General features: G+C 30.6%; 1 protein-coding gene across 2 annotated transcripts in view; it reads left to right on the forward strand.

The window, feature by feature from the left end:
- Positions 1-7,999: 7,999 nt before the first annotated feature.
- Positions 8,000-23,161, forward strand: part of LOC125076882 — a 128,899-nt gene continuing 113,737 nt past the window's right edge. For both annotated transcript variants that reach the window (XM_047688609.1, XM_047688608.1), the window contains exon 1: positions 8,000-8,521. The gene's annotated coding sequence lies outside the window, so the exon portion shown is untranslated. The remainder of the gene's footprint in view (positions 8,522-23,161) is intronic.

Consider the following 23,161-nt stretch of genomic DNA (forward strand, 5'->3'; position numbering starts at 1 on the left):
CCGTATCGACCGAAACACTCAATAAATACGATAGCAGATTTGAATCAGTCACTTTTTGTTTATATATTGATATCTTCTGTTTACTTAGGTTATCGTGATTATCTTCATAAAACAAAAATAGCACTCGGACATTGTCTCTATACCTAGAAAACATAAAACTTTAGTGCTTGTAATTTAAGACGTGGTGAGATTTTACGAGTATATCAGAAGCGGGGCCTGAAATGTGGCGATAGGGCCGACGAGGAAGAAACTGACGATGAAGATAAGTTGTTATTACAGTTTGTTATGTTACCTTTAGCTTAAGGCAAAGGGGAATAGGGGAAAAATGTACGCAGCAGACTCGCACTTTTCGAACGCAGGACGAGGTCGGTTGTGGAGGGTTCAAACTATAATTACTTTTATGTGAAATGTCAGACTGACATTTTATGAAATTTCTTAAAATGCCAGCGCATTTTTTTTATAAGTGTCCATTATAGAAAATTCCTAAATTTCTGTCTAAATAATTAACAAAAAAAAAACATTTGTTTTTTTCCAATTTCATTTAATGTAATTTTTTGATTATCCATCCTTGTTATATTTTACAGTTAATGATGATCATATTTTACAAAAGTTTGAAATGAATTAAATAAATTGTGGCTAAATATATTCCATTTAATGTAAATATTATATTTTTTATGAAGAGGTAAGGTATTTTTTTTAGTCAACTTCAAAAAAGAGTTAATTTCATATATTATTTTTTTTTGTTTCATATTCCTCCACATCTTCATCGATTGTGATCAGATTGATGAATATATGTGTTTGATACAGTGGTTAATTTAAATGGAACCACCACTTAAATTTAAAGAGAAAACAGAAAAAGACGCTAGATTAGATGTAAACCCTAATTACAAATGTAATTGATAGGTTATAAAGATTAAGAGAGCAATAAATAAACGATGTTTTTAGTTCTATTAATCTATACTAATATTAAAATTGCTACATTTTACCCCTAAAACACAAGCGAGCGAGTGAAAACTAGTTTGTTATAAAGTGATACTTCTTATTAAAAATATATAACATAATATTTTCGACGTATTCTCTAAACTTATATTGTTATATTTACCCTTTGCTCTCTGGGTATATAAAGCTAATGCGAAAGAACACTTTTGGTAAAATGTACTCGTATTCGCGCATATTTGATTTTATCAGAGAGATCCATATGCTCGATGCCTACTGTATCATTATATATTGATTGTAAAGCCTGACGGCATTGAACTCTTTTCGGTCCATACCCATTTTGCACACACTTGTGCACGTTTAAATGTGCCACCCATTTCTAAATATTCCGGTTTTCATCTCTTGAACATCTCCACTGAGGGCAATATACAGGATCAATCCTTCGACAGTTCACAATTTCGCCGGATAGATTATAATCTATAGGTATTAACATTACGATGACATATATACTTTAATAATGTGTTTATTTAAAATAATTAGAACCTAAACTTTTACTCGTGTAAATTAAGCACTTGTCACGGATGAACAAAGATCGATCCTTTTATAACGCTTATTTTAATTATTTTTTTTTAAATTCATAAGTATAATAATCTAGTTATATTATACTTATGAATTAATTCATAAGTATAAATATATCTAGTGTGTACCTGTAATTACGTAGTAATGAATTTCATGTGTAAAATCCATATGTACATTTATCACTTTCAGTTTTTCTTTTGTTAAACAACTATCTAATGAGTATTTATTGTTTTGTATAAAAGATGGCTACGGACCTAAAAAAACATGTAATCGTATATCGGTTGAGCTTCCAGAGTTTGATTTCACTGTTCATATTTGGACACACCTTATCTTCTGCTTCTTAACCTCAAAATCTTGAAATATTAAAACTTTTATGTTTTCTATATTATGCCGATTTGATTATGAAACATATTCACAAGCACCTAAATATAATAAATGAAGCAGCCAGTCCAGTTACAACTTATAGCTAGTTTCTAGGATTTTCCATAGAGACCAATTAATTCTAATGATTACCTCTCAATGTATTAGTTAAGCTATAAACAACATCACACTCACATATGTCAATTAAATATAAAGTAAATTACGACAGAAATTCTAAATTATAATAGTTGTTAGTTATCAAGTCTGAGCGCAGCATATATAGTATTAAATATTCGTGCATTCGCAATACTTAGGCTAATTAAGGGATCTCAAAGGTTTTTTTAAAAGATTATGGTTTTATAGCGACTCAGGGGTATGCGTCACTCAAAGCGGTGTTCTCTTATTATGCGGCACGGTAACACTGGATAAATAGTGGGTCCGCGGCGGGAGAGCCAATGCAAATGAACGTTTTTATGTCTCTCGTCGTGGCGTGGCGCGCTTCATCATTCGTCTGCGCGAGAATTAAACTTCGCATCTGAAAAGGTTTAAGATGAATGAGAGCGGTACGCGCTCACAATGTAACAACGGTTTAGAAACAATTTATTTCTGTTGAGCGAATGTAAACAGTCTGCGTTTTACCTCTGCTACTATTATGTTTAATGTAGGAACACGTAGGGCCTACGTCTGCACGTTGAGTATAGTTGTGTAATCGGGGGAATAGTAAACAGCAATACGATTCGCTATATGTAAAGAGCGCTCAAGATCTAATTGCCAATTTTATTTATAATAACTTATTCAGACAGTTAATGAGAAATATGTTTTAGTAATATGTACGTTTTGGTAGTTAATTAAATAACAAAGGATTAAAATCTTGCGTGTTTTCTGTGATCGTTTTAATGTTACAATTATATTATTTATAATATAATGGACAATTAGGATTTTACTATGATATGATACAGGAATAAAATTCAAACATTCTCAAGAGTAGAAAAGATCTTAGCTCAGCAGTGAGACTTCTACGGTTGATACTTTTGATCCATAATTGTTTTTTTAATACAAGTATTCCTTTTAAAACTGCTAATTATAAATTTTATAATATACAGTTAGCACTTATTATCTACGAAGTAAATATAAGTTACATCGTGTAACTGTTGGACTATCCCATCTGAAACATTATTCACGAAGACACTGAATTTTCTTAATCAGTAGATGTTTTTGGTAATCCATATTGCGCATATCCTCATTAAAAGGCTATCCATGTTACATAATCTGTTTTCAAAATCTTGCTACAAAAATAAATCAGCTATAAGATTCCACGTAACACCAAATTTTGAGTCCAGATTTTGTGGTCAGCGCGTTATTGTTTTACATGAATTAAAATTTATATTAATTATAATGTACTAAAATACGAAACCAAAGGAAGCTTGCACATTACTATATGCGGCCATTCTCATAAGTTAACCGGAGTATACATTCTGTACCAAAGAACTTCCCCGCGTGTAACACGTGCTTTAATGCTAGACAGTAACGAAAAACGAAGCTTTTTTAAAATATATTTATTTCTAAATTTTAACAATTAGAACATTGATTTAAAAAGAGTTACGTAATTTTTGGGTTTAAAATATATTTATTTAATACAAGTACTTGAGATGCCATAATATTAAATTTTCTGTTTTTAATTTGATAAATGATGAACATCCATTATGGAACCTTCTTTAGGCCCGAATTCTCAAAAAACACTACTGACTTACTTTTGCTAAAAAATAATTATTTAAATGTTTCTGAGGTTCAAAAATGACAAACTTCGATAGTATCATTCATCCAATAATTACAAAAACTCTGTAACGACTGTCTTTTACTTATTAACTTAAGATTAATTCCATTTAATTTTTATTAAGTAGGTGTTACACGTGTATTGTAAGTATCTAATTAGTTATTAAAAATATTTTACACAATATAAAGTTAGTAATAAAGTTTAGAGTAATATCAGACTATTATAAAACGTGATTGAATCACATACAATTTTATAATAAAATAGTACATGATAAAATATATTTGAAATTTATCATAAAATGGTCGACTTAATACATTTTAGTAGATATGTTTAGTAATATAATGTGTTATATAACTACTAAAATATTAAATGAATCATTATTCTTCTTTTACTTTACCATGTCATACACGATTACGCGAATACCAGTTACAAATCAAGTTATACACTTGCCGGTCTAGTCCGAAACGATAAGATTAGGTCTAGGTAGTAAAGAATGTAAAATTCATTGATATAAGGCGTTGTGCCTGATAACTTCCAGCCATTAATTAGTTATTTTACCACCTAAGTGATATTCGTCTAAAGTTGTCGCATTGAGGAGCAAGAACGACACTGTGAATATCGGCACAAGACATATGACATCTATGGTGAAAGGCGTTTTGAACCTATTGCGAATTGTTGATTTTACCAACAGTCAATGTTTGTGGAAGGAGATGACCAATTAGTTGGCCCGTATACTCGTCTGTTTTTCGGGTGGCTTATAATTTAACAGGCATTACTTAATACTAATCATGTTACCAAGTGAAATTAGTTGTAAGTGATTGTTTAAGCATTCACGGAAATCAATTCCCAAGTAATTTAATGAGGGAGTTAAGGGTTTACATGAGATCACAGTTTTAAGACTTGTCGGAAATTTGAATCGATATGAATCGAATCATCTTTATGAAACACAGATGATACGATTTTTTTTATATAAACTAGCCGTGTATCTGATGCGATATCTCATCGAAATATTATAAAGAAACCCACCGAATTTTCTTAACTATTTAGTAGGGTTTTTTGGTAGCGTAAGTAACCCACACCCTCATTTTATTAAAAATTTATAGTGTATAATCAGCCTCATAATTTTTGTAATTTAGATGCCTAAATATTTTACATTTTTAGTTCAATAACGAACATCCATACAATCTCCTCCAATTTAAGCCATAGATAATAAATATATTTAATTTTAAACAAGCATGAATGCAGATTTTCATGTTACTAACATAAACAATGAAGAACTCCCATACAAATATTTATCCCCAACTTTACCCTCTTAATGTAAAAATGCTGTAATAACTATATTTTATTTATAAACAAACGTATGAAAACGGACTTCTTACTTTTATGACGGTCCTCCATATATTCCCCTTTTAACAATCATAATAATAATACATTTCGTAAAATCCTTTTTTAATGTTCACCTACATTTAATAAGTAAAATTTCATCTCCGTAGACAATATTTTATTTAAATCAAGTAATTTTTTAATACGTATATATCTGATTCATACTGCTACTTTTAAATCTCATACAGAACCCTCGGAGTTCAGCGAAACCAGGTATTACGGGAAATTAGTTTATGTAGGTATACATTTACAATATACGAACACGTCGAATAAAATTATCTATATACATGTGTATATGTATTTGAAGACCACGTCTGAGTCTCGTCTGAACAGGAAATGGTCCGCAGATGAGCTGTGACAGTCCGTTCGATGTTTGGCTTAGGGCTTTTACACACTTGCTACTTTCGCTCATAATTATGAACTTATGTAACGTTCAAGTGCCGAATATATTTTTTATAAACGACAAGCTGAGGGAGCTGGACGTTGGTTTATGTCAAAAATTAAATAAAAAAATATATTATTGGCACGAATAATCTACTGCCAAAAGCTATATAAATAAAAAGATTTCAAAATAGTTTTTTTATTTAGGGTGTACTAATAAGAAACAATATTTTATTCGACTAATTAATGTGTCTAGAACAAAGCAGCGCTACCTTATTGTATTCGATTTTATTATAAAGATCAGAATGGATTGAAATGAGAATTTTGTTACAAGGTTATTATGTTCATAAATTATTCAAATAAACTTAACTTTGTAAAATAATATATTATACTAATAAATTGTTTTTCTTTTGATAAGAAACCGCTTTATATATATTTACTTTATTAATTAATTTGCATTTCACTTGCTTGTCGCACATTCGAAAATACCCTTATAGATCTACGATTGACAAGATATTAGCTTAGTGCTAATTAATAGAGTTAAAATGTTTGTCATGACGTCCGTTGCACACGTACGTACGTAATATACCTAATGATACATTAGAAAAACTAATATACTTTTCTATATTTTTTAAATTGTATAGTAACATATGAACATATCTAATAACCAAACGCTCTTTTTAACTTATGTTACAATATAATTCCATATATAATTTAATAATAAAGACACAAACACGAAGGTACAAAGGTGCCAAGAAATATAATAAATTTTATGATGAACGACATTGAGCTGTGACTGACAAATAAATAATGACTCCGATCCAGGTGGCGTGTCTCAAAGATTATAAAGCTAAGAAATTTAAAAGTCAATACATACAATTTATAATATATTTGATTTAAATAATAATTAACTATAAAGTATATAGATACATATTATGTTATGCATACTTTTTTATTTGTATTGTCATCATATTAAAAAAAAAAAATCTGCTTTTAAATATTCCTGGTTCATATATATGTATATATATATACATATATGAATTGATGGTTTTCATTGTTATTTGCCGGTATTCCCTGATAATACAAATATCCAATAGCTACATTACTTTAGGACATTACTTAGCTTATTTCCTCGTGAAAGGTGAAATAACTAATAATATTTATTAATAATTCCACGTCTTTTCAAGCCATTCAATACAATATTTTGTTTGTTTTAGTTAACTTTTGTCCCAGTGAAAGTTATGCTAAACGGAGTGGGGGCAAATTGTTATACGCAATAAATGTAATATTCTTAACATACGATTATTTGCCGGATTATGTTATTGTTATTTTAGCCTCCAATATTGGGAACGCAGCATATGTCAGCAATAAACATTTTCTCGTTTCTTCTATTCGCATTCAATATCACTTATTGTATTCGAGTTTATTTTTGGTAAGAGATTGAATACATTGACCCCTTTCGTATTTGTTCAATAGAAAAAATTACATTATTGTTAATTGGGATCTCCAATCGTGGATTTTGATTAAATCTAAGTGCATTTTTTACATGTGTCCATTTTAAGGTTTAAAAAAATAATTAAGAAACGTTGTGGAATATATTCATTGTAAAATATTTTAAATGTATGTAAGTTCGTTTCATTCAAGTTAATAGCTGCCGGTAAGTGGCCACGGTATTCTTGGAAGAGAGGTTAGTGGGCTATCCTGAGACCGTTTCTCCATGCAAGTATTTATTAAAGATGCCGCTATTATACCTGTCTCTTCCTACCTGCCATTAGCCTCTTCGACTCTACCTCACAAAGAAAACAAAGTGCTAACGTTAAAAAGAATGGAAGTTCTTTAACTAATTTTCTTTTGAATGAACTTTAACACAGTACGATTTGTTGTTTGTATTACGACTTCTTAAGAATTCAAGAACGTTTGGTATTATTCTGTTACTTCTACTGGTTGTATGTTTTTTTTTTAAAGATAATTTGCAGATAAATTCTGAATTATAAAAGGGGACTTGAGTGACGTTAAGGTTTACTTTACACCCCAGTGATTTATTCACATTGCCCTGGAGATATGGACTCAATTCTACCTTTGACAGTTCCATTGCGCAAATCTGATGTATCGAAAAATTAAAGCTTAAATTTTCGATTTGTTTTTATATTTCAGTAAATATAATATATTGATAGTTCATAATTGTCTACTTAGGACAACAGCTAAAGTTTGTTTGAAATTATTTGAGAATTCACCTTATTGTCTTTAAATGGTCTTGTTTCTTGTGAATTAATATATTTTAAGATTTATTTTGCTCTCTATTTGATTGAATGAAGATACGTGCCCACACTTATTAACCATATGTTTGATATAATAAAGTTTGCTCTTTTTGAATTCGGCCATATATGATCAGTTCCATTTTCTACTGAAATGTTTTTGTGTATGTTTTAACCCAATACATTAATTACTTAAAAATATGTTTTCTGTTTATTGCCATTGTGCGTGGAGTGGCGCGCGCACGGGGAGGCCTGCGGCAGGCGGCAGGCGGCAGGCCGCGCGGCGGAGGTGAGGGGTCCTTTGCCGCTCTCCGTACGCCATACGCTCGGCGGCGCCCTCGCGGCTCAGTCAGTGCTTGGCCACGCGAGAACGAGGCCTTTTTCGCGGCCGATCTGACGACTGCATAGCTATCCTTACACACACATTGCAAGTTTTTGAATACAGCGTCGCAGCCGCTCATATTTACAAACTGTTGAGACCTTTCACCATATTTTATTCTAATTCGGCCGGCTTCGAACTTGACCCGTGATTGTTTGTTCGAACTGTCAGTGCGCGTGTTGTGCTGTAGCGATAATATAACCTGTATGACTTCAAGGGCACAGGCGACTTACTTAGTTGTGCTTTGGATGCGGTGATTTAGATGAATTGTAGCTTGATTATAGTCTCGTATCTCTAATAAAATTTAAGTGGGCGTATTCGAAAGTTTGAAAATCGATCGGGTGACGTGCGTGGGATTGCGTTTACGTAATCTTTGTTTACCTTGGGCATATGCACTGTGTAAACTGCCACTGTCATAGCTGATACATGTTCATATAGCACCAGTGACATTTCATTCAAGTCAGCAGCACATAGGTAAGTTATAGCAGTTAAACGTTGTCCTCTTTGTTTACAAGTTCCAGTGATATGGCTTAGCTTGTTTCATTTATAGCTAATCCGTTATTTTCAAATTGATTTGTTATTGTATTGTATATATGCTTGGTGTAAACAGTAGATATACATATTAATCGTTTTTGCTGTGGAAAATATCACAGTTTATTTAATTAAAACATTTTGGTACGTCTTTATCTTATCAAAAATCAACCTTGCTTTCTATTTTTTGATATGTAATGTAATGTATCATTGGCAATTGTCATAATTACATTGTGTGTTGAATGTAGTTGAATAGAAATTAATTGTAATATCCATTTTATAATATCATTTTTGTAAAAATTAGCTTGTAAGCATCAATGAAGAAAGTATTTCTTACGATTGGGTTAAAAGAGTGAAAATGAGGAGACCAGTTTGTTTACGTTCTCGATTGGATAAAGTTACACGATAGGTATGTCTTATATGTTATTTGTAATCCTCTCTATATAATTCTCAAAGAAATAAACAAGATTAAATATATTTTTCTACTTTAATGTTACCCAAATATACCCCTATATATGTACAATTATTGTTTATGTGAGAAAAAAATTGTTCATCTTATTCTTAATTTTGAAATCACTATTATGAACTCAATACCTACTTACTTCCAGTAAATCATTTTTATCAAATTCTGTCGTGCTTGATTATTTATTCGTATCAATTTATATCTTCTATAATAATAAATGTAAATGGTTCAAACATTGACATTGCTAAAACAATAATTAATTTTTGAATGTCAACAACATTCGCAAATGATTTCTTTATTTGTATGAATGTTTCTTTTGTTTCTTTGCCACATATATTTTTTTTTAATTTATTGATGTTTTTAGTCTTCGACAAAATTATTAAGGAAGTCTTTAAGAATTCAGACATCTTAGGACGCACGTAAAAAGACAAGTCAATGAGTTTAATGACTGAAAAGACAATGAAAACAAGCTTTTGCATTACAAAGTAATAACAAACAAGCCGAGCGCAAAATGAATGGGTGACTCGTTTTATAAGATGATTCTTTATGTTTCGATAAACACAACTGTTAAGCATTTATGTCAATATTAGGGTTATATGGTTGTCTATAATAAAAACGAGCTCCGGACTAGCCGTTCTTTCAGCCATGCATTCATATTTCATGAGCACCGGTCTGAGCCACAATGGCGTCGCGATGAGGTCGTCGGACGAGTACGGCTTTTAGCATCCCAACTACATATAGCCGTGTCTAGCCTATTTTTTAGCCGACTTCAAAGAGAAGGAGGTTATCAATATCGTCTGATTATATTTTTATTGTGAGGATGTTCCTCAATAGTTGAGCCGACTCAACTTACTTATTTTATATTTTACATCAGTTGAATTTTATTTTTATTTCGAATTTAGTCTAATTTGAAATAAAAGTTGCATAGGTGTAGGTGGCACACATACAAATTTAAAAAAAATCTCCTTGTAACGGCTTCACTATAAGAGTGGAAAATAAGGGATTCGTTACTTGTTTTGTATTAATTAATCGATATCTTCATTTATTGTTAATGGTTTTTTAATGAAATAGATATACTTTGAAGTGGTTTATTTTTTAATTTACTTTCAAATTATAAAAGAATTTATTTGGATAATTCGTGACTTGTTTTCTTTGTCAAGAATCGAAATTGCCAGTAAGGATATCTCATGGGAAATTACAATAAATTAGATTGTAAGGAACACATCCGCCTCGTTCCGCTACACGTGCAAAAGTAAATTATAATTAATTCAGGATGTGTGTATCCCTTCAAGATTGTAAATTACATAAAATATTTTACAAACTATAACCTAGTAAGTACTTAGATTACAAAATCAAAACACCAACTTAATGTATAACATAATTTATATTTCTAAAAATGGTGCTAATTTACGACGAAGCAAAATAATTCCATCATAATATCATAATATTTATTTTTGTATCCGAATGACAGCATATATTTGTAAACAAACATCCATAGCGTGGGGCATAAAGTTAGAAGTAGGTACATTGGACTGTGAGTCAGAATGATGCCATCGCTTCAAGATGATTTGAGGGCACGAGCTATACGTCGTCTTCACTATTTTTAAAGCGTAATTCAAACAATTTATGCTCTTGCAAATGGGTCGCCTTGGATGTGAACGATCATCTTTAAGTCCTTAACTATAAAACTGTTGCAATAGTAATTCTCGTTCGTATATATTTGTATGTCGTATCCTATTTAATGTACGTCGAAAGCAAAGACTACTTATCTGCGACGTACTTTAGTAGTCTCAAGAGAAAAAACAATGTTCCTTCCACCCTATGTTTTCACATATATATGTAACGAGGAATGAGTAAAGCATTCGTGTCAGTTTATTAAATATCATGGGACGGTGTTGGCGGTTTTAATACATTAAATCGTGCGGTATACGTGTGGTTTGTAGCTGATACTAGGGTTATTTTTAAGAAAATCTTATGTAACGAGGCTTCGTACGAGTTAAGTAATAATAATTATTCGATAAATTAATAAATATTGTTATTAATCGTAAGTCGTTGCTAATATCTGTTTGCATAATATTGTATGATCTAAGTATTCATAGTAGTAATGATAAATCCGCCATTCTTATAAAAAATTGAATATATTAATTATATTATATTTGTTATACATATAGGTACTAATTGCAGTAAGAACTTAAATATGTGCTTTACAAAGATGTTTAGGTTTCTGGCACATTTTTTTACTACTATGTTGTAATGTCATATACTTGTGTTAAGAAAACTACCTCCACTCGATAATTATGGAAATATTATATCTTTATCATATTTTCATCAGACTTGCCTTCATTTAAATAACGCGTATTATACTACTCTTATAAAAGCCTGGTATGCTGAATGACATATTTAATAGTGATTTCTCATGATTGTATTTTTATTATTATTTTTCGTATAATTATTAAAAAACTTTATATCTCGCCTTTCTTTCTTCCCTGTGAGATTATCTCTATTCTATTCGCGCATGCTTGTTACCTGGAGTGATGTTAAAAAAGCGTTGCTGTTGTATGCTTTTAAATATGCACCCTCATTTAGAAATTATACTGCAGTAATAAATTTATATGCAACGAAGCTAAGCTTAGTTAAAGGGCGAAAAATGTATTACGATTATTTTCATTTATATTGCGCTTACTATTTTAAGATCATATTATATTGTAGTCTGTTTGAAAGGTTATTAAATTTTGTCAAAAGAGTTAAAAGTCGTTAAAGGATTCTTTGTCAAGGTAATGCTAGCCCCTTTTTAAACCTGGCCATTCACATTAACAACAAGTTTCTTGACCGTGAAGGTTTAACGTAACGTATTAATGTTTTTTAAATGTGATAATTTTATTACAATAAGGAATTTATTTACATGTATAATTCGAAACAACTGCTTATCTTACTAATTGCAGTGATGACAAAAAATTATAATCAAAGAATATATTACTAACTCGTTCTAATACAAACTATTGTTATATACATATTATGTTAAAAAATTACTTTCACGTGTGTTACTTAAGATAATCGGATTATTAATATAAATGCAATATAAATCAGATTGATATAATTCATAATTGTATGTGTTTTTACTAAATACACCATAAAACCACTACGATCGGAATTGTCACATATTGAATTTAGACATTTTTGGGGCCTGAGTAAAACAAAGGCGTTTAAAAAATTAATGTGACGCGAATAAACGCGGCGTACAGCTCGTTGATAATAAATTGATAAATATTTGCTTATCTCACTAATTTGGATATAGGATTAGTTAGAATAAACTAAAAAAATGTTGAGACAGAAGATGATAACACAAATTTGTGAATAAGGTATCCTAATAACGTCCACCTAAACGAATTTTAATAGGAAATATTTTAGCGGAGTAGAGTATAGGAAATAGTTTAGTGGAGTTGTAGCGCAAAGACAGGTGTACAATTTCTTTTCGATCTGATTCGATTAACATTTGATTTCCTCAAGTTTTAGTTGGGATTGTATATTGGGAATGTAAGTTGACTGGGCCGAAATCAGGAGGGAAATTGCATTTCCAAAGGATTTACAACTTTTCCGAGGCATGAGATTGACCACGGCATGCCCTTTATTTTATTTTAATTCTTCGGCCTGATAGTTGTTGTGTAAATCCACGTTGTAGTCTATGGAGTACTAGAATAAATGAGAATGGGTCAAAGATTAATTAGTTTTAACGCGATTGATTTTCTTTGCAGCGGGTTTCACTAGCCAAACGGGGTCGAGGTTAGACTGATTACTTTCATTAATGCATGACTTGTCTTAATTTGATGTGGAGGTGGAAATGAAGATATTATATATCATACCAGATTACCAGCCGGCAATCGGATTAAATAGGTATATTATAGGAAAAATATATCAAGCCAGTATCATTTCATTTTTCTCACAGGTATTTATCGTAAATATTTAAATTGATAACATGAGCGTAAATAAATGTTCGATAAGGTATGACGATACGAGTTATTTTGTACACTACACATTACAAAAAAAAAATGTACATATTTTTTCTATAATTGAACGTAAAGTTACCAGGAATAGTTACTTCGTTGAACAATTCTAATGGCGATAAAATCGTGATATGACTATAACCTGTAGGTACGTACGACAGTCCAAGGGTTGTTCTAGAACAATCATCACTTTCGACTCAAGATGATATATAGAAACTTTATAGAAAAAATATATTAAAGAAAAAAATCGACTATGGCAAACGTCAAATTTTATTTTAAGTTTTATTCTAAATATATGAAATCCCTAATAACACTATGAAAATATTGACGGAAATAGTTGGAATTTTAGTTTTGTATTAGTTCACTCTCATAATTCGATAGGAAGGGAATCCGACACGACCGGAGAGAGTTCATCTTTGCTTAATAAAATATATGAACATACATATTCTATAACACAATATAACAAGATTTAATATATGTGTTAACAATATAAAGGTACGTGAAATTTATAAATGTATTGTTTCATGGTTTATGTGTGTTAGAATAAATAGATTGTACACATGGCTGTTAGTTGTAAGTAAATAAGAATTAGCACTTATGAGACAGACCGGAACCTCAGTGTAATCGAGCGAAAAATTCAAGGTCGTATGTTAATAATTCTGTAATTATAATACGAGGTGCTGTTCATTTGATAGTACTGCTTTGTGCAGGCCTGTCTGGCTTCGCACCAACCACACATTCTAGCCCGAATACTTACAAACGTGCGTGTTTTGTTGAAGTTGAGGCAATGGTTATAGATGGTGGTGAGCACTAACCATCACTTGGCTTTTTTAAATAAATATTAAATAAAAAATGTAGAGATACATTCATATAAAATTGTGAAAAAGAAAATAATAAATGGTCAAAATGGCCTATAAATAACAGCTTCATAGAAATGGTACATGTTGGAAAGATGTACGAGTTAAACATTTAAATTTAATAACTATAATTATAATTTATAATTAAGAAAGTTTTAACGGTTGAATGTAGGTTGCTTATACTGTAACACATTTTATATTACTTAGTGTATTCTGCAATTCACAGTAATTGGCAGTTAAGGAAGAAACTCATTAATGGACTCAGTTATAACAAATAAAATATATACGGTTAATAAATGAAGAAGATATTGTTTTCTTATATAATTATTTTAAGACGTTTTCTAAAACATTGACATTATTTATATTAGAAAATTACCGTAAGATAAAGTCGATATGAGAAAAAGTAAACCTACAATAAAACCCGATAGTGCCATCTTTAAATTCCCAATAATTAAAACCAAAACTATCGGAGTCTGTATCTTAGAATGGTATTCTTTATATCTTGTTACTGCACCAAACGTTAGCGCGCTTTAATTTACTTGTAGTGTTTTAATTGTAAAAGTTTCAACTAAAACAACAATTGATCCACAAGAAGAAGAACACTGGATATAAGTACATGATGATGATGACACGATAAAGAAAGTAAGTAAGGTCTCCCATTTATTTATAATCGTTACAGAAATCAAGCATGACGCATAACGGATCGCTATATTATTCTGTTCCCGTTGTTTTTATTGGAATACATTTTAACTCGGGCAATCAGGTGTATCTGTATATTCAATAATACTATGATACAGCATTTGCATAGTATTTGATTTACTTTAATAATTTCTGCAGTATGAACTTTTATTAATACTTAAGCAAAATATTTTAAAAATGATTTGTAAGATTGATGTTTACGACGTCGCGTGACTGTTACCTATTGCATTTAGATTTCTCTGTACGGATTAAAAAAAAAACAAGATTGTTTCTAATCACGGATATTACGCGATGAATGCCGAAATAATCTTTTTGTGCTAGCCTTAGGTTATTTTGAGAGAAAACGCAAGTACGACATGCGATTCAGATCTAGTTGATTTCCATTTTGTGTTTGATAAAAATGTGATATGCAGTTCGAGATATGTTCACGAATTTTAAATTTCGTACGTCTATGTTAAATAAAAGAATTTTTTTTTAAGTGTTTAGCCGTTACATTTTAATAAGGGCAATTCTTATAGTAAGTGAAAGTCGTTAAACGTTTTCGCTTTCAGTTAACAAAGCAAAAAAATGTCGTGATCGTCGCCCTGTTTGAATCAATGAATTGATCATATCGAAGATTTTCAATTTGTTGAATTACACTTGTTAAATTATTTTTTCAAGCTATTGACGTCAATAATAGTTATCTTAATTTTTTAAATTACGTTACGCTTATGTTTTCATGGAATACGATTGTTCGTACTCATTAGAATTATTTAGATGCGAATAGTTAGTTAAGACGTTGAATGTGTCGTCTCCATTATTCTGTCATTATGAATATTGATGAATAGCGTTACTTTATGTTGTTTCATGTTTTATTAATTACAATTGTCGTACGTTGTGTTAACAATTGAGTACCTAATTAGCTTCTGCGCACATAATCATAAATACACAACGTTTACTTTCACTTTTTATTTATACTATATTTTATACATCGACAGGTAACTTTGAAACATTTTCCGCGTTTCTTTCTGTTAACGAATCAGAATGTAAATAGCTGAAGTGTGCTTTGAAATTGATTAGGGCTCCCACACCCAAAGCTACACGTGGAGATTACGTTCTGTTTTGTTTTCGGAGGGGCCGATGCGATTGCGGTGTAGCGGAGATAAAAGCTGGATTAGGAACCTAACTATCTGCTTAGAGATCATTCCCCTAGTGCGGTCGGCATTGTAAATCACTTTTCCACTTTTTTTGTTTTGCTTGTTTTTTCAACTAAAAATAATGTTACAGAATGTTATAAATACATATGCTTTAATTTGAAAAAAATATTATTTTTATTTTTAGCCAATTATTGAAAAATTACCACACCACAGTGAAAATGTTAGATTATATCAATAAAAAATCTGGAGTTTGTGGCGTCGGTCTCCATTTAGAGCGGTGCGTATCAAGTATCGATCTGAATGGTTCAACTGCGTCGCTCCACATTTCAAGCTTGAAGCGAAGCAAAATCGCGTTTGGGATACACTCTAACTCTAGACTGGCAATAAGAAAACTGCCCGTTTCTACAGATAATTCCTAAAAATATACAAAATTGAATCAATGATATGTATCATTTTAAATAAATACATTTACCGTACAAGATGAGCAACAAGACCATTTAAAAAAAAAGCTTTTCAAAGTTGCTACTGTTACGTTAAACTTAAAAGGAAACCATTTAACTTGACTGCTTTAAAGAATTTAATTTAAAGTATTTAGAAAATATTTATCTTAACGAGAAATATTCGAGTATTATCGCGTATGATTTGCACCGCGGTAGTCTGGTTGCAGTAGTTTACATAACACCAGATGTTCGCTGACTCAGTGTACGTGGCGTAGGTGTCACTACAGATTACGAACTAACTCTCTATTGTTAATGAGAATGACGTTATAGTTTCTCCTTTTAGTGTAGTTCCTTATACAGCGTTAGTGTCCACATCAGTGACAGCTTTTCGTTTGATTATGCCTTTTAAATAGAGATTGGATGTGATTGTAAAGCCTTTCCAAATAAAGTTCGTTTTAATCTTAATTAATAACTTATATAATTAATATAGAAAAATATGTAATAATGTTACAAGGAGATGAAATTGATGAAGGTGATTTTAATCTGTGATTACCACATGTATTTAAGACTTTAATTAGAGGAGATTTTAATCTGTACGGATAATAAAGCATCGGTCGGACTCGTCAAAACATTTGAAAGCAATTAACAGAAGTGCGTTAAAAGGAATGAAATCGATATATTGGTCTGGCTCAGCATATCAGGACAGGTGATAAATATTACTACTATAAACTCCGCGACCTGACTTCGCATGCTAAAAAAATAGTTTATATTTAATTAATAATGAGGATGAAACAAACATATCAATGTACTACATAATATCTCAAAACTTAATTTATTTGAATTTAAAAAGAGAACATCCAGTCTTAATGACACGAATTATTGTGTATTTGGGAATTCATTACTTAAGAACGAACCACACCTTTTGAAGGAACAATTGGGGCAGTCTAATTTCTTAAGAACCTCCGTAGCAAACTTATTTTATTTCTCAGTTTTTGGAAGAAAATAAATTTAAACACTGAAAATGAAAATAAATCTAAACACCTTTTAAAGTAAGCCGAGCTAAATACGCTCTTTAATATATAACAAAAAAATGTTTTTTTTTGTATAGAATCAAATCAAAATATACTTTATTCAAGTAGGCTTTTACTGACACTTTTGAATCGTCATTTTACAAACTATATTAAGTGAGGCTACCACCGGAAAGTAGATTCTACCGAGAAGAACCGGCAAGAAGATCAGTAGTTACTCTTTTTCAACGTTTAAAATACAAAGTTATTTTAGCCAAATACAATTTTATATAAATATAATATACGAGTATACTGGCTGGAAGTCAACAAGTATTAGCTCCACGTCTTTCTGTCATCTATGTAATCCTGTATTGAATAATGTGCTTTTATCTTCATGTATTTTTTACTATTATTTGAATTTATGAATCGGCAAACTTAAAAAAAGAAGTACTAAATTCGATTCATTTATCTATATATCGTAGGTTCAAAAACAGCGCAATAAAAGTAAAACCTACGATCTTGTTAGAGCCGCTTCCGAGATTTTAATAAAGAATTGCCAACATAAATTTATTAATCTATCTACCATATATACTGAATGAATATGACCTTAATATCATAAACAAAGTAGTTCCCAAGTCACTGTAGTGAAATATTGCTCCCTACTATCATAAAATATGTACATTTTGATGTATCGTAATTACTTATTCGTGACAAGAATACTTGAAAAGATTTCTTGAACACACAAGTCGTACATTTCGATGTTCATAACATATAGTCAGAACTGATGTGGCCCATTGCACAAGACACGTGTATCCTAACTAAACATCGCGTCAAAGCTAGCTCACTGGATTATTTGAAGCTCAAAATTTTAATTTATAATGTAATTAATGTTCAGCGGCGAGCAAAAACTTCGTAAAAAGAAAAAAAGGAAAATATAATTTTGTCATTTCATTAGTATGCTCCAAACCGTATTGGAGCAGCTTCGTTAAATAAGATCCAAACCATACAGGTTGCCTTTACACGGAAGGCTATGATAATATTATTTATTAAAAATATGCTTGGTTGTAGGGCTTTGTGCAATCCGTCTAGGTAGGTACCACCAAGTTGTTAGAAATTTTACCGCCAAACAGCAACTCTTAGAATTTTTGTGTTCGGATTTGAAGGGTGAGAGAGCCAGTGTTAATACAGGTTGAAGGGGCATAATGAAGGTATGTATTGACGATGTAAGGAATGTTTAACATTTCTAAAAGCAATAATGTCATTGCGTGTTGACCTATCAAGGTCCATTCTTAAATATAAACTTTTTTAAGTATGTGATTTACTTGTTTACTGAGATGAGAGAAGTTATTAGAGATATTTATAAGAGATAGAATTCGCCTTATTGGAAAAAATATGGAGAAATAAAATGAGAATGGATTATAAAGTATATTGCTTTATATACTTATGTATATTTTCAGTTAACATTGTAAAGTACATCATAATGCACAAACATATATTTATACGTAAAATTAAGGAAACAAATGTGTGCAATTTGCATTTAAACCCTTGTTAAATTGTAGGTTTACGAGCTACATCACATTTAAAGTGTACCGTGTTTTTCTAACGTAATATCTTCCTGTATAACGTGGAATGTATCATCGTAATTTCGCATGGATAGGGAAACAGTTAAACAGTAACCACATTTACTTCATGGTTGATAATTTGAAGCATTTATGGCCACCGTGAGAAATATTTCAAATGTACTTTCCGCTATTACAGTCACGCTTGTAAAACTTAAACTATCTGAATGCGAGTTATCATCCACTGCATTATGGCATAGATCTACTTAGTTAAACGTAACTAGTACCACTAGCTGTAATCCAATACTATTTGTTTTTTAATTGATTGCAATCCAATCGCAAACAATGAAATTTCAATTAGTACAGAGTAAATATAATTTCAACAACGCCAGTTAAAATATGTGAAATCTGCTTTAATTCACATACACATGTTTATAGAACACCATCAAAGCAAAATTCAATATCCAATAATCTCAACGAACTATCAAAATTTATAATAATAATATTTAGGCCTTTTTGTACTAGTCAATGAGGGTAATTACATTTTTTTGCATTAAACGATTGTACAAAAGCAAATATTGTCTATGGTTTATTTAAGCTAAATGTTGAACCAAACTCACTGTGCTAGTTATAAACGACTATATAACAATATTATTAGATGTTAACTATTGTTGTTACTACTCCGTTGATTCCTTAACACGTCCGTCGATTATTTAGGTCATTGAACTAACGGAAAATGAAGAGAAAGAATAGATATGAATTAAATTAACATATCGTGACCATAACGACACATAACATCATTAACTGGTCATGCTTCATACATTCATTAATAGTCAAGATTGTTTGCCGACCAATTATAACATCTATTATGGACACTATAAAAATATAAATTTTTTTTGCACATGTTTTTACACGGTTGTTTTTTTTTGAGCAGTTATAACAAATTACTAAAAAGAAAGAAACTTCGCTCCTCTTCTTCGTGTTTACTGCTGAGAATAATTATATAATAATTAAAGCCGTTTTAAAATTTAAGTAAACAAACAGTTTTTTTTTTATAAATAATTATGCGTACGAACAGGGGCACATTGATTTACATTAGGATAATTTAAGTGGGCAAGCTTTCAGTACTTTGAAAGTAACTTAAAGGTTTTGACGACACAAAAGAACGAAAGGTAAATTTGCTTTTCATTCGCTAATCAAAATCAAAATATTCTTTATTTAAGTAGGCTTTTACAAGCACTTTTGAATCATCATTTAACAAATTATATGAGTATAAGTGAAGCTACCACCGGTTCGGAATGCATAACAATTCATTACTCGGCTCGTGCGAGACCAGGTGTTCTACCTCTTAAAATAATGAAATATCTTTATTTCCTGTATCAATAAAACATATTCCTTTTTGTAAAATAAAACGACGGTATCAATCAGTAATACCAATAAGGGACATGGTTGATAGTTTCGGACAGGATACGTATAGGCAATTCTGTTCGGCCTTGCACCGGCTTTTCTGGCGCGGTGACGATATTGTTTGCTCTTTTAATTGAAATCGATCTTTTGTCGATATACGGAACTCGCCTCGCAAGCTGAGGATAACGTCAAATATTTTTATTATATTTAAGCTGACAATTATTGACAATCAGTTGGTAGTTTTGTTACTCTTCTACTATAGTAGCAAATGGAGTTAAAACCTTATAAAATAAAAATGAGGTATCAACTTTAAATTTGACGCCGTAAAACCGGCTTGCTTAAAGTTTGTCATAAATCTACTACCGGTTCGGAAAAAAATACTTCAGCCCAGACGAATTGGTTAAAAAACTAGCGAGATTACTTTTCTAATTATTGTTGTTTATTAAATTTCCAATTATATTTATACGAGATACTTAAAATATTATGAGTTTATTTAAAAAACTGCGAAATTAAATTAATTGAAAACGTATTCAGATTTATGTTATTACGTGTTTGTAATGTTGCGAATACAAACTCATCATCCGTCTTCTTGAAATGCGAGATGAACGATCCTCGAGTCACCTATGTGTGTGTATACACAAACGCACCCATAAGCGGCTATATAATGACGTGATTTAAGATGTATAGATTTTTTATAAATTATGATGTGTGTTTTAAAATCGATTCCATTAAAAAAAATGTTATCTTAATATATCGTAAATTTTATTCTATCGTTATATTCAAATTTTATATGGATAAAAACATATAATAATTTGGGTGCAATAAAGACAATGATATGGGATTAAATTGAATTGATACCCTACTATAATAAGGAATAATGTAGATTTTTACCGGTAAAAACATTTTTAGAACTGGTTCATTATTTATGAGGATTAGATACATTACATAGGTACAATCTAACAAAATTTACCTTTTTGTAATTTCAATATAGACAACACCTTTAAAGTAATGGTAAAAATTTAACAAAACGTATGGACACGTAGGCGGGTTCCGAATTTGTCCTTCTACGTTACATTTTATGGAATATTTTAAATATTTTTTTACTGTTATATCAAAGTTATAAATAAAATTATTTATATATATGTGGTGTATAAGGAGTGACATCTAATCATTTGTATAAGGTGTGACAAGGTCATGCACAATGATATCATCCAGTGAGGATTGTAAATCAGAGTCTTGTTACATTGTACCGTGTACGCTACAAGCGAATGAATCATAATTTACATAATTTGTATAATGTTAAAAACATTCAATAATATATTTCGTCCAAAAAAAAGTTAATTATGACCGATGTGTATATTATTCAAATATAAAAGTTGTCCTTGTCGCCCAAAGACACAGGCGGTTTAAGAAATTTTAAACATTGCAAACTTCGCCTATCTCTATAAAGACAACAATACGAAATATTGTTGTTAAAATCTACCCCGACTGTACAAGCCCACAAAGCTCTACTATCAAGAAATAATATGATAATTTAATTTATAACATTTATGGGATAAATGCCTCCAAACAGAGTATCATTTTACGTCATACGTAACTTATCATTTACGGAAAACATTGCACGTACATTTTAATAATCAGGAATCGAATCCACATTTCATTCATCGAATAAACTATTTCTACTAATTATTCTACTTCTCGATCTTCGTTTTTAAAGTTTAAATTGTAGTTTTGCATGTCCAAACATTGTTGGCAAAAAGTTTTAGCTATTATGTGTTGTACTTTATTTATGTTATCATAATGTAAAGTTAAAGCATAATATAATAGCATAGTTTACTATAATATTTATTTTCTATGAAGTAAAATAAACAACCAATATCGTTACCGACTTTGGCGGTATCATCGTAAACTAACATCACTACATCAATTCTTTCATAAGCTTACGTTAAGGCGTTTTAATGTTCGCGCGTAAAGATTGATGATTCAATAAAAATAAATATATTCTCCAGCAACATTACGCTTATACTATTCGATCGATATTATCGCTCATAGTTCATCCTTAATTGAAATAATAAAACCAATATTAAAAAAATAATTGTATAGATCTATAGGAAGTCTATCGATATGATAAATCAATGCAATATTGTGATAATATTGACTATAATAACGATTTCATCGTTTCTTTATAAAAAAATCTAATAATAAAATTTCATCTTGACTGTCAAAATTTAAAAATAATAAATTTTAAAATATGATGTGCATAGGAATATATTTCAGAGATTAATGGCTACGATGATGACGTTGCTCGCCAAACACGGGACGGTTATTGAAAGCTTTTGTAAGGCATTCTCGTGATTGACAAATTGCCGCTTATCCCCGCTTGATGCCGCGCCAACAATGATTAACCCGTCTCTGATCACACCATTCTTCCCAACTTATAGACTATTTCTCAGTTTTGTTGCGTTAAACTGACTTTCGTCACATTTTGTGTTGCCATGTAATTAAATTACTAGTGAAGCGGTGAAGCTATTTATAAATAAATTCTTAATATGTTAATTTTATTACTTTTTCACACATTGCCACTTTTTATACCCTACTAATTATTACTATCGGCGTGCATTAGTCTGAGTAAGTAACGCTCGAGCTTATAAGATGTCTTAGAGTGCGTGAAACTAAAGAAAAGAAAAAAGACAAATTAGGTTATATTATAAGTTTATTTTATTAAAATGCTGATATTTTAACGTGGAAGATCGCGCCTTCGTGATTGTATAGATCGATAGTTGTTGAATCATCTGTATACACATACATCGTTATTTGTATTTTTAATGTAATTTTTTTTTTGTTTGTTGTAATGTTTTTTTATTCTATCTCAATAAAAATGAATGAAAAGTGAAATATTCAATGAATTTGAAATTGTTATTATGATAACAAAAAAAGTTGGTCCGAAATTGTTTGAGGCAAACCTTTGAAACGATGCGAAGGTCGGAAAATGGAAACAAGCTAGTCTGCGGTTA

The sequence above is a fragment of the Vanessa atalanta genome, chromosome 3 (assembly GCF_905147765.1).
Source record: "Vanessa atalanta chromosome 3, ilVanAtal1.2, whole genome shotgun sequence".
NCBI classification, from domain to species: Eukaryota; Metazoa; Arthropoda; class Insecta; order Lepidoptera; family Nymphalidae; genus Vanessa; species Vanessa atalanta.